At 33.4% G+C, this 14,536-nt stretch overlaps 1 protein-coding gene across 2 annotated transcripts in view; it reads left to right on the forward strand.

The window, feature by feature from the left end:
• LOC126889639 (semaphorin-1A) overlaps positions 1–14,198 on the forward strand; it is a 584,815-nt gene extending 570,617 nt beyond the window's left edge. For both annotated transcript variants that reach the window (XM_050658141.1, XM_050658142.1), the window contains exon 13: positions 1–14,198. This exon is cut by the window's left edge and continues 20,248 nt beyond it. The gene's annotated coding sequence lies outside the window, so the exon portion shown is untranslated.
• Positions 14,199–14,536: the final 338 nt, after the last annotated feature.

The raw sequence follows: 14,536 nt of genomic DNA on the forward strand, positions 1-14,536 counted from the left end.
TTTGAGGTTGCCAAGTGCCTAAAGTCTAGTTTAAACATTCAATTTCAAGAATTTGAAGGGTAGTCGAGGCTCATTTCAATTTAGACCGTTTTTAATTGTTGACAATTTATGCCAAAATGTCACTTTTGTTCGATTGCAGTTAAAGTGTGATCCGGACATGTGTGCTTCATAAAAACGCTTTATAATCCTCTTATACAAATTAAATAATACAATGTATGGTGTATTTCTTTAAATTCACATTAACAGAAATCTTCAAATATTATTTACTACGCGTATATACACTTCTCTAAAAAAATTAACGCACCACCTTAAAAATGTTGTCCGATTAAGTTATTTTTTAATATGTTGCCTTATTCTTGAACAATATCACTGTAATAATATTGTTCCTAGACAGCAAATTGTCATTGTATACCGGGTGTACCAGTCAAACTGTGTTTTTTTTTCTCAAAGTTCTCAACACCCTGTGGAATATTGTAGCATTTATAAAATACTGAAATTAAAACCCAACTAAATTATAGCCTAAGGTTTTTTAACATTCTGTCTTTTGATTCATTTGCTTATATTCGATAATAAAAAAGTTAGGTACTTTAACAACTAGCCATGTTTTTCATCAATGCAGGGATGTTTTTAAATAAGTATGACAAACTTTAAGGGATAATTCTGCATGAAAAAATATTGACAGTTTGCTTTATAAACGTATGGCCGCAAATGCTTCGTTTCCGAGATACGGGGTGTTTAAAATTTTCTTACAAACTGAAGATTTATTGCTCTAAAACCGGTTGAGATATGCAAATGAAATTTGGTGTTTAAGGGGTAGTTATTGCGAATGTTTTGACATATAGCTAAGAATTTGATATTCCCCATTGGCGCGCATGCGGGTAATATGACCCGTATGTGCGCCAATGGTGAATATAAAATTCTTAATTGTAAGTCAAAAACAGCACAATAACTACCTCTTAAAACCCATTAAATTTCATTTGCATATCTCAACCGATTTTAGAGAAATAAATCATCAGTTGGTACGAAAAATTTCAACACTCCGTATCTCGGAAACAAAGAATTTGCGGACATACGTTTATACAGCAAACTGTCAATATTTTTTCATACAGGATTACTCCTTAAAGTTTGTCATACTTATTTAAAAACACCCTGTATTGATGAAGGATGAATGAATCAAAAAACAGAATGTTAAGAAAACCTGAGGCTATAGTTGGGTTTTAATTTCAGTATTTTATAAATGCTAGAATATTCCACAGGGTCACGCGAATTTTGAAAAACTCAGTTTGATTGGTATACCTGGTATACAATGACAATTTACCTGTCTAGTAATAATATCAATTTCAGCGATATTGTTAAAGAATAAGGCTATATCATATTAAAAATCACTTAACCCTCGTAATGCGGTGCTTAGATTCTTACGTAAACAATGTTGCGGGGTGCATTTGCACCCCATCCGTATATCCATTTTTTTGTATGTGAACGTTGGGGAAATTAATTTGAAAGATAATTATTACTTGTTTTTCATATTATGAAACATAATTTTACAAACAAAGTACTCATTTCTTCTTAAAAACAATATTATCGCTGCAAGACAAACACATGAAATTTTTCACAGTGTGAGCAACACAAAATTTAAAACAACACACAATACAGTTGTGCCGGGACTTTCGGTCTTTTTTTCTGACATAAATAACACCGATATTGTCCCATAGCTCTGTAGGTGGAACAGCAGAAACGTCTAATTCAGGATGAAATTTTTATCATTTGCACCTTACAGTCATTTTTCCAAAATAAAAACACGTAAACGCAGAGTTTTAAACGCTGTAATGGGTGAAATGCGTTTAGAATTTAATTTAATGCGAATAAAAAATGGATAAACATCAAAAAAATTTATTACAAAAGATAGGTGAGAAAAACGAGGTCTGGGGTGCAGCTGCACCCCGCACCGCCTTACGAGGGTTAAATCGGAGAACAAGTTTAGGAAATTCGAGACATCAAAAATGACCCATTTTTAAGGTGGTGCGGTAATTTGTTGGAGAAGTGTAATAAAATATGTCTAGGGGTTGTAATTCCTAGTGCTTGGCTAAAAGGCTAAAAGATTCTAGGAAGGAACAGACCTATAACTTAAATATTTTGTATTGGTATCATGTGACGTCACTTGCTATGACGACTGTACCAACGTATGAGTTTTCAAGTCTCAAAAATACGTATTTTCGCATTTTTCAGATTTTAAATCACTTATAACTCGAAAACTATAAATTTTTGAGATGGCCGAAAAACCTAAAAAAACATGTTTTCCTGGACACAAAAGATGAATTTTGGAATTTGTTTAAAAAAATGGTTTAAACATTTCTGCCCAAAAATTTCTGGTATTTGTACCCTTCAGATTAGTTTAAAGGGGACATTTTTGAATAGGAATCGGTAAAGAAACCGAATCAGAAACATTTTTTCTTCGGAATCGGCCTCACAACCTGGACTAAAGAGATTTATTTTGTTATCTGTAAGGATTAACAATTTAAGACTTTTTGAATAATGTTAGCAGTTCATTTTTTCAGAAATATTGTATAAAGTTGTAGATAGATTTTTAACGATATACCTAGTCGCGTTACATATTATATAACTTTTTGAATTTGGCACTTGGGAAATTTTATAGAATTAGATGTAGAAATGCTCGTTTTGATATTAAAATAAAAGACTGGACTTAAGTATTTCTACAAGAAAATTTTGTTCAGAACAAAAAACGATACATAGTCATTATGGAAGTGTTTTTTATTGTAAAATAGTTATTTTTTTAAAACATTTTAACCAATTATATTTGTTTACTTGAAGTTTAAGGTTCACGAAGAACTGAATATCCTGATAAGTAAAATAATAAATACAGGAAGAATTTTAGAAGAATGGAGAACCACTCAAATGATGAGCGTTATTTAAGAAAGGTGATAGGGCAGACCCCAGTAACTATAGAATGATAAATTTACCGAGCACTATAATACTGAAGCCCACAACAAAAATACTGACGGAGAAAATAATGGCGTGCATAAATATATCAGATGGATAACAAGGATATAGAAGTGGAAGATCATGTAACGATGCAGTTTTTGTGATATAGCGGGCACATAGCGGAGAAATCATTAGAATATAACAAACCTTTTTCTGTTTTATAGACCTTGAGAAAGCGTTTGATAGAATACAATTAAAAGATGTTATACACCTACTATAATATGACAAAAATTTACCACTGAATATCATAAAACTGATAGAAAACATATATATGTAAGAAATAAAATAGAAATGAAAGTCAATGGAATAATAACAGAACCCATAGAAGCAAACACAGGAATCAGGCAAGGAGATTCACTAAATAATATAATGTTGGATGCAATAATAAAACAAGTGAAGAAAAAAAGAGGGTACAAAATGGTCGATGTAGATATAAAAATACTCTGTTATGCCGATGACACCGTGTTAGTAGCAGAGTGCGAAGACGACCTACAAAGATTACTGCACGAATTCAGCATTAACGCAAAAGAAATGAATATGAAAATATCAGCCCAAAAAACAAAAAGCTTAGTAATTACCAAAGAACCAATAAGATGCAAATTGGAGTTAGACAATCAAATTATACAACAAGTAATGACTTTCAAATACCTGGGAATTAATGTATCAGCCGACAACAATATCGAAGAAGAGGTAAAAGACCAAATAATTAAAGCTAGTAGAACGGCCGGATGCCTAAACGACACAATTTGGAAAAACAAACACCTAAGAGTGGAAACAAAGGCCCAAATTAATGTCAGTTATTAGGCCAGTTATGACTTACACAGCTGAAACAAGACCAGATACAAGAAAAACACACATACATCTGGAGACCAACGAAATGAGGATCTTACGAAGGATTGCTGGAAAAGGACTACAGGACAGGGCAAGAAGTGAGGAAATCAGACGCATATGTGGGGTAGACAATATAACTACCTGGGTAAAGAACAGAAAAGAAGAGTGTAATCAACACATAAGCAGGATGTCTGAATCAAAGATAGTAAGAATAGCCATGGAAAAGTCACGGTTAAGCAGAAGAAGTATAGGACGCCCAACGAAAAGATTGAATGAAAATTTAGGGACAGAATGAAACGCACCGTTGAAGAAAAACACGCAGTACTGCCTATATAAAAGAAAAAGAAGAAGTTTAAGATAACAGAGTTGTATATGCGAGAGATACTCACTCTATTTTCTCAATTTACATTCTCAATTTGGTTTTTCTTGTCTTTCTGTGGACTCTGGACAAAAGTATGCAATAATTTTTGCTATAAAATTAGAGAAAAATTCAGAGCTTCGTTCAGATTGTTGAAACATTATATTATTTGTGAATTAGTCCCTCCTGCATTTAAAATAGTAAAAAAAAGTAGCATTGGCCATCTTCGAATATTTCTTGAGCAATTGTAACTAGCACAAAGTTTGTCTACAAAATCAACATTTTGAGACCATCTGTCTTCTTAAGCCATAGTGGCTTCTTCTTAACACTTATTGGCGAGCACTATTCTTCTTTTAGTTTCTTCACTGACATCTTTAGTTATCAGCGAGCCTAAGTATATGAAGGTGTCGACACCTTCCAGTTCTAGATTGTCAATTATTATTCTTAAAGAGTTCGTATGGGTGTCTGCTTATCTAATGATCTTCTTTTTTCACGAGGATTCATGTTGTCAAGACGTAAACATCTTAGAAGAAATTTAAACGACTTAAAAAGCATGCTTAGATGAAATATCTCTCTACATGACAAATTGATTTTCCACATATATTCAATGTTCAGACGGTTTGCGTTATAAACTCCGACCATGTACATGTACAGTAACCCCAGTAGAGCACGAATCTCCATAGGCGTAACCAGGATGATCCTAAGGGGGGGTTACAACTACTGGAAAGGGGGGGGTTACAACTACTGGAAGGTCTCTGAGGGGTATGGTGTTAAGCGTATAGAGCTAAAAGTACATCCCAATGGGGGGTGTTATAACCCCCAAAACCCCCCTGGTTACGCCTATGCGAATCTCAATCATATTTGAAGGTGCAGCATCTCGAGAGCGGGAAAAATTATGGCGAATGGACTCGATATATTGATTTGTAAATTGAACAATCAAATTAATCTTACCATCATCGATAAAGTATTCCCATATTTCTTTAATCTCTTTCACAGGCCTGGTAGGTACTTCATTTAAGAGAATGAAAAATGTTTATAATTTTATTTGCTCTGGTTCCTATAGTCTTAGGAGCTGATAAGCATTTTTTTCCAGTGTGTTACACCATTCTGTCCAATAGACGATAACATATTGCTCCCTTTAATATGGTCTTAAAATATCTTGTTCAGATTCACTTCCTTCCAGATCTACTTTCTGATTGTCTCATTCTTGACATCGGATCCATCATAGACAGCTTCATCACTGTCCGTGATTACCTTTTCCATCAATTTTTTCAACATCTCCTGCTATTTTTCGTAATAATTCATTTCTGTAATAAATTATAAATGAGCATATCGGATAAAAATAACTGTATCCAATAATAAATACCTTTATAAATAAATTGAGGAAGTAAAAAAACAGGACCCGGTGTCACAGACCATTTAACTTTTAGTTGGCACTGCCAAAACCATTTTTCAAGGAAAAAATACTTGTTCAAATAGTGTTCAAATATAAACGGAAAATTGGAGTTGTTGTTGAAGCAGAAGAGTAGGCATGGCATTCATAAATAATCTTAGAGCGGATCCGATGTTTATATAATCTAAGTAGAGTTCTACCGTCTGCTCCCTAGTTTTGCATTAATTTCAACAATTCAAATACTACAATTTCAAGGTCTTAAATATTATTGGCTGTAGACGTACAAATAAAAACAGTTTTATGATGAAGCATAAGCTTCTAAATCAATTATTTTCTTTTATATACATATTTAAATATAAACAGACAATATGAAGCACTTCTTATTAATGGTATTTTATAAAAAACATATAATCAATGTTCTGAACAAAATCTGTTGGTATAGTACTTTATCTTGTCTCATGGATATGTAGGACTTTTTATTTATTTCATTGTATTCATTTTTCTTGACTGATCAAATCTATAAAATACTAAGTATTGCTTAATTGGAAGAACAATTCAAACAGCCGTATGCAATTGAAATTATTGGTATCCACAGTCATGTTAACAATATTTACCACAGTTTATTATTATTATTATTAAATTAGTGAAAACACAAAATATCTAACGAGATCTGTAAAACTGATAATAAAAATATTAACAGGTAGAAGAGAAACTTTGTTTGGCGTATATGGCAGTATGTACAATATTAGTAACTTAATCAGAAAAAAATTGCAATCATTGCATTGGAAAATTGCGCAAAGTTGTGTTGCACAGTAAGTAATGTAAATAATTCACCCATCTTCTTCTTCTTTGTGTGCCGTGCTTGTTTTCAAGCGTTGGCTATCGTCGTATCAAAACAAGCTGATGAAATGTTTCTCGGTCTGCAGCTATATGAAACAATTCCTCGGCCGTTCGACCTGTCCATTGTCTAATTTTACGCAGCCAGGACAGTTGTTTGCTTCCAACCCAGCATTTTCCTTCGATTTTGCCCTGAATGATTAACCGGAGTAAGCGATATTTAGGTCCTCTTATTATATGACCGAAGCCTTTCTTATTATCATACTTACCTAATCCAGAACTCGTCTACCTTTCGGTGTGAGTTATTACGGAGTTAGGTTCTCCGTCGTTTTCTTCCACATTTTCTTGCATTTCCTTCTATCCATGGCCAGTGATTTTGTTTCCTCCCATTTTATTCCTCTTTTGTCGGCCGCTTCCCTCACTTCTTCTGTCCACTGTCTCTAGCACACGTTCGTTAGATATGTGTGCTGTCCACGGTATTCTGAGCATGCGACGGTACCACCACAACTCTTCTAATTTGTTAAAAAATTTCTTATTTTTGTTGTCCAGGTTTCACATCCATAGAACAAAACGGACCAGACGTAGCACTTCAATACTCTCAGACGTGTGGTCACTGACGGACTTCTACTGCACAATACAGAACGCCAGCTAATAAAGTTTCAACCCTGCAGTCAATCCAGCTACCCAGATATATAAAGTGTTCCACCCATTCCAGGATTTGGTTATCTACTTTTAGTACTGAGTCCTCGATATTAATTTTTCCGACCACTATCCATTTTGTTTTCTTTGCCTTGATTGTTAAGCCCTTTGCAGTACATTCGTTGTTTACAGCGTTCAAAAGGGTTGGAAGGTCTTCTAGACTCTCTGCCATTATGGCGGTGTCATCTGCGTATCAGATGAAAAAGTATTGCCAAGGTCACCGATTTCATTAAGTCACCAAGGTCCCAAGTAATTATATAAGGCTCTTGAATTCTTAAGTGAAGCATAGAGCTTCAGTGAAAACGCTTCATCGGGTTCTATTTTGCGCTAAGACCTTCACCTCATTCCAAGACTTTCCTTGGCTTCTTATCTCGTCCATGATGGATCTTCTCCAAGTTTGTGCGGGGCGACCTCTTTTTCTTTTTCCTTGGGGATTCCGCTCTAGGGCAGTCTTTGCAATACTGGAACTATTTTTTCGGAGTGTGTGACCGATCCAACACCACTTTCTGAACTTCATTTGATTTTATACCAGTGGCGGCTCGTCAGAGGAGGCAAGGGAGGCACAGCCTCGCCATAAATTTTTTACACACTCTACACTGTTTTGTTTATCATGAATCGCGAAAACAACAAGCAGTCTCACTGTTATACAACGTGTAAATTCCATATTATCACTAATTATCCAAACGTACGGAGCATTAGCATTAGAACGCATGATCGCGTCTCAGTTTTATTACATATTATTGTAGGCAGGACCCTGGGTTATCCCGAGATTCATGAACGGAGCCGAGAAAATGCTCTGTGCAGCGCAGCAGGCGTTTAAGGAGACCCGGTCTCATAACAGTGGCATCTACGGTGCCATCACACGCTGCCCGGAGATATACCAAGGGAGGCAGAGTAGCTTCTTGGCTCCGTTGCGTGGTTGCGTACGTCTCGGGACAACGAATTTTAGGGTCCTGACAAAAAATAATGAAAAATCTAAAAGTGAGAATTTTGTTATGAAATTTGGTATGTGGGGTTATAATAATATTTGGAACAATTTGCTCAAAAAACTTTTTCCGATATCTCTAACTCAAAGCAAAATATCGGTAATTTATCGTGTTTTTGAATTCGCAGTAGGCCGCGTTTAGAATTAAAAAAAATTCAGTTGAGTATCTTAAAAAATTTGAAGCTTCATTATGTATGGACGGCAAAACTTCAAATCTGTATTTATTTTGATATGCATAGGTATCTATTTACAAATAGATGGAATTGTTAACAAATAAACGACACAAACTTTGGTATTAAACTTTTACAATTAGACTAACTATTTTTAAAATGATGTGATATCATGAAAATTATGAATTAGGATGATATTATGAAATGTAAATAAAAAATGGTCAAAAAATGGGGCCTTAAATTACATTTTTTGGCGCATTTTTTTGCTAGTGCACATTTGTCTAGATATTTTACAGTTAGGTATAGCCTCCTCTATTGTAAAAATCACGAGCCGCCACTGTTTTATACCCTCTTTTCTTCAGTCAGGTGTAGTAGATCTTCGTGTCTGTGTTTTCGGTGATTCCAGAGTCGTCAACATTTGATCCCTCCAGTTCGTGTCTACCAAAGTTTCAGTGATAAGATCAAATTTAAGATCGGTAGGTTATTGGCCTTCCGCGCCAGTCTGGTGCCGTGACTGCCGACTGTAGCTTCCAGACAAGCCTCAGGGGATAGTGGTTCTGGAGGTGGCAACGACATTTTCTTCGTGGAGAGATGTTAAGGATATACCGCCTATTTTCGGTCGTCAGAGCCTCGTTTGGGATAAGGTTCACCAACGTGAAGGTGATGTTGACAGTTGAGTAGGAGAGGCTATTTGACGTATCACTACCCCATTAGAACCTTCGAATTAATTGGGTTACTAGTAAAACTTATTATAGTCTTTCAAAACTGTACCTACGGCCAAGTGAAATGATCTTCTTGTTAAGTATATATTTAAAACCTACAGAGATAAGTCACTGAGAATATAAGTAAAATGTCCTGTATAGACTGATGTAGGTAAACATTTTTATACATTATAATATAGAAAACAAAGTTTTAAGAAACTATAGTGATTTGTATGAAAATGCAGTGAATTATTAAAATTAATAACTTAGATTACAAATATCTTGCTTCTTCCTAAATTGGGGGGGCCGACCCCCCAAAAAACCATTTATTAACGCAGGAATATTCTGCATTTGTAGCATTTAAGGCAAACCCGCCAGTTTTTTAAAATATATTAAAACCTAATTATATTTAAAATTATAAATAGAATGATAAAGTTAGCTTTTAGTTATAGTTTATAAGTATTTCAGCAGAATACTTATATTAAGCAGATTGTACTGATTCCAGTGATATTCTTACTGGATGTTCGCCTAAGAAGCCTTTAGAATATAAATAAAAACTATATAAAATATAATATATTATAATATTTATTAGGTGAATAGAAAATGATGCTATATACTTAACATTTTCGGTACTGTGCAGACCTATATATCCCATGGAATTTAAAAAAGCTCTAATGGTATCTGTTTGCCCCCTAAATTCACTTTAATCAAATATAACCCTGTTACTAAACATTTCGTGATGTTATGCAACCAACAATTCTATTATATAACCTAAAATTTTCTAGAAATAGGCCATTCCAACATGCTGTCAATTTTAAAATCAATCTGACAGCGGGAGGCAAACATAAATGTTATTCTATTAGTTCTTAATGTGTTTTAGATCATTTTAGTTGCATTTATTTGTAATTTTGTTTTATACAAGGATTAATTTAACATTTTTACATTTTAAGCATTATGCTACATTTTAAGCATAAAACCAACTGAACTAAATAAGTTATGATCTGAGAGACAAACAATGGTTAAATATAATAAGAAAGCTATAAAATATACTATAAAAATGCTAAGTAACTAACTACTGTACCTACAAGCAACATCGTCTGCCAACAACTAAATAAAGTCGTTCAAGTACTTCTACAATTAAAAACTACATATAAACAACAACAAAATGTTCGCAAAATACAATTAGAAAACTATTAAAGTGGTAAAAAATTTAAGAAACACAATGTTAAAAAATTTAAGAAACACAATGTTAAAAAATATAAACAAATAAAATATGTTCGTTCGCGGATCTTGACGCGGACTTTTAGTCATGGCATGCTCCACTTGTCGTCAACTAGTCCCTGACGTGCCCTGACTGTCTCTGCGAATACAATTATTAATTGCCTCCCGGCGCGGCGGTGACATAAACGTTAAAGTCTTAAAATGGCCTATAGGTGTTCTTGTACAACGTGGTTCTGTGTTTTTTTTTTCAAAATTTATTCGTGTATTACCTACTAATGGGACACATTGGTCTCAATATAAATCACTATGGGACACGGTTGTCCCATGCCCTATCAAGGATTTAAGGATATTTAAGAAAAATAGATCAAAAATGAATAACCATTTTCAATTTCGTTGCAAAACGAAAATGCAGCCGAACCATATTCTAGTCCAATCAGAGAGTGCAGCAAGCACCTCTACCGGTTTCGAAACTTATTAGTCTCTCATCAGAAGGCACATAAAATATGCTGCTCTCCCTGATCCAACCAGAACAAACCCCAGCGTGCAGTCCCGGATTGCAACGAACGAAATGGCATAGATGCCCTAGCGGCAACTGCTAGCAAAAAGACTAAGTTTTCACTCTAATGGCATATAAAACAACATAATGCTATTCTACATCCCTGTTTTCCATTCTTGTTTTCATTCTGGTGGGATGTAGAATAGCATTATGTTGTTTTATATGCCATTAGAGTGAAAACTTAGTCTTTTTAAAAATAGATCACTTTAAGCACCCTTATACTATTGATAGTGAATAGTGAATTGATATTGAAGAGTCAACAAAAGACTGGAAATATTGGAAACCATTAAGACACGAAAGCTGCAGTACCTGGGGCATGTTATGCGTAATGAGAGATACAACATACTTCAATTAATTATTCAGGGGAAAATCCAGGGCAAGAGAAGTGTGGGAAGAAGAAAAATCTCATGGTGGCGTAACTTGAGGGAATGGTACGGATGCACATCAACCGAACTATTCAGAGCAGCAGCATCTAAGATCAGAATAGCCATGATGATTGCCAACCTCCGTCGCGGAGATGGCACGTAAAGAAGCAGAAGATACTATTGATCATATTTTTGTCTGAAAAATTTTGGATATCTGCGGATTGTATTCAGTCCTGAAAGGGATAATATTTAACATACTTACACGTTTATTATCTAAAATCTAGTCTACAAAAAGTTTATAAACTAGAAATAACATAAAAATTATATTTCGAAGTAAAAATCTGTTGTAATTGGTATAAGTATTTAATTAAAAATTCAAATGGATTACAATAGTTGTTCAGAACGAACGATTTCGGACTTATCAGTCCATCATCAGTGAACTTTGAAGTACTTGCGCTAATAAGCGCAAAACCAAACAATGGTTGGGTTTAAATTGAAGACTGCATACTTAAAAGTATTACATTCAGGGCCGGTTGTTCGAACGCTAATCAAAAATGAAATCAACTGATCATTATCAAATATTTAATTACTGTCACCACCTGTCAATATCAACTTTGATTGGGTTGCTGAAAACATAATTGATTACAATTATGAGATTAATTGATTAGTTAATCAATTATGTTAATAATTGTAATGTTATTTAATAATAATTAATAAATCAATCAATTATGCTAATCATCATAATGATAATAATTAACATAATTGATTGCAATCAACTGATTGGCGTACGAACAACGGATTTTGTTATTTGATGGTTGTTAAGGGGACTTGATTATAATCAACTTCTTGATTAGCGTTCGAACAACCGGCCCTAAACGACACAAAGTCGATGTAAATGGATAGAATTATGCGGGAACAGTATGTGTCCCTACTCAAAATAGCAATTACATCTGTCTTGAACTACAATAGCCTGCCAACTGACAATCAGCTGTCAATGTCGAAAGCAATGATTAAATGATATAACATCAATGAATACTGGTAGAGTTTTAAACAAAAAGTACAAAAAATAATTGACGAAGTCTTTGAAAAAAAGAGGTGATATATAACAAAGCAGAAGGAATTGCATACAAAAAAGACATTACTAATCCCTCCGTAGAGATTGGAGAGGCTTGGGTTCAAACTATTTGCTAAGGAAAATCCAAGGTAGAAAAATTTACCAAAATTTTTCACCACTCGAAGATTAAGGAACATAGGTTAACGAACTGCTATTTATTATCAAGATATCCCTCAGACATCCTTGATCCAGTTTTACTTTTTGAAGTCGTTCCATTATACAGACTTTGGACTGCTTTGATAAGACCATGTTTAATGTTGGTTAGCTGTAGGGTTGATCATAGTTTGCTGAGGGGTACACTGTCATAATATACTTCTTTAACCATTTGATTAATATTACACAAGGAACTTGCACATTTTTTTTATTACATATTAATGTTCAGTTTCGTTTAAAAATAAGATTTCCAAAATTTCCTCGCCTTAAAACCTCATAATAACTTAGAAGTACAAATTTAAAATCTTCTATGTATTTAAATCATTTCAAACGATCAAAAACACTTGTGACGTCACATCATTATATGTATTTTCTACTGACGTTTCTAATGTCTCATTTAAAATTATACACAATTTTAAATAATTTAACGTGAAGTAAAAAACTTCCTGGTGTAGTTGGTATAAAACATAATTAAGAATTAAAATTCTAAAAAATCCAAAAGGATTAGATTCATTATTTAGAACGTTTTCGGACTCATCAGTCCATCATCAGTGAACTCCCGTGTCGTTGCAAAATAGCCACAATGCCAAGCACTGGTTGGGTTAAATGTTCGAACTATGTACAGTAGGAAAAATGAAAGAATACCCATGAACGAACATATAAAACACGCTGTATTTTCCTGTCACCGTGTCACACAAAAAATTGGCCAGCGCAAGTACATGTAATAATAATTATAGTTACATGTACTTGCACTGGACAATTTTCTTTGTGACACGGTGACAGGAAAATACAGCGTGTTTTATATGTTCGTTCATGGGTATTCTTTCATTTTTCCGACTGTACATAATAAATACAAGATGTGTAAACATTATAATCTGACGTCACGATGCGTTTTGGACTGGCTGCTATAATTTGAATTTAGAATCGTCTTTAGGGGCCAAACGAAAGACAAAAACACTTAATTTTCTTTGATATATATTTTAAATTATGTTCTGTTGTGTTTTATAACATTTTTTTCGAATTTAAAATTGTATGCAAGTTCTCTATTAAAGATACAAAATGTTTGTTATTGACAAGATATTATTCCGTCTATTACACAGCGAAATAAAAACAAAACAGATATTTAGAAAAAATAAAGTTAATTAATAATTTAAAAAAAAAAAAGTAAAAAATCACAATCCGTCAAAAACTGAGGGCAGAAATGTAACATTTATTCGAAAAAAATTCATTTAATTCCGAATGTCTATTTTTAATAGTGTTTTAAAAAATTTGCAGTAACATTGTTATAGTGTCTTTCTCTATTCACCCTGTATATAAAATCGTTGCATCCTTCATCATGTTAAAAATATTAAAAACATTCCATACTCCATTTAAAAACGTGAGATATTTAGTACTTGATATTGTCCGAATAAGATGGTTAAAAATTATTGTCAATATATCTTTAGAACTCATGTATTAATAAATAAAAAAGAAAAACCGATTAATGATTCTAAAACTTAGAAATAACAAAATTGCTGCGATTGATAGTTGTAATTATAAATGATAAGCCTTTCGCAGATGTACTATATATTATTACTATTATTATATTATTATATACACTTGGTCCAGATACGATTTTTTATTACTGTTTGTAAAGATGCTGCTGTCTTGAGTTTACTTCTAAGAAGTAAAAAGTGAGTGCTTATAAATCTTGTAATTTTTCACTGTAAGTATAAAAAATGTCTGTCTGGATTAAGTGTTTTCCCAAATATTTAATAACATTGAATTTAGATGACACAATGTATTCTTTGAATAGAAATAAAAATATATCGAAAATTGCTTTTCTTTTATTTCTATCTTATTTTCTTATGTACCTTTTTCTTATGTAAAAATATAAAATAAATAAGGAAGTATAAAAATTAATGAAAGATGGGCCAACCAGCTCATTGATGTGATGTGATGTCCAACAGTACCTAGTTATAGTAAAGAAGAAAGATGGTTTAATGCGTTTTTCTATTGACTACCGCCAATTCAATGTGGTAACCAAAAAAGAGAGTTATCATTTGCCTATAATAGATCTAAAATCGATGTAAAAACTGGATATTAGCAAGTAGAGCAAATATAGGAACTCTACAGTTTAGATCTCCCGTCGGGCCTTCGGAGTTCACGCTTAG

This window comes from Diabrotica virgifera, chromosome 8, assembly GCF_917563875.1.
Source record: "Diabrotica virgifera virgifera chromosome 8, PGI_DIABVI_V3a".
In the NCBI taxonomy this organism is placed as follows: domain Eukaryota; kingdom Metazoa; phylum Arthropoda; class Insecta; order Coleoptera; family Chrysomelidae; genus Diabrotica; species Diabrotica virgifera.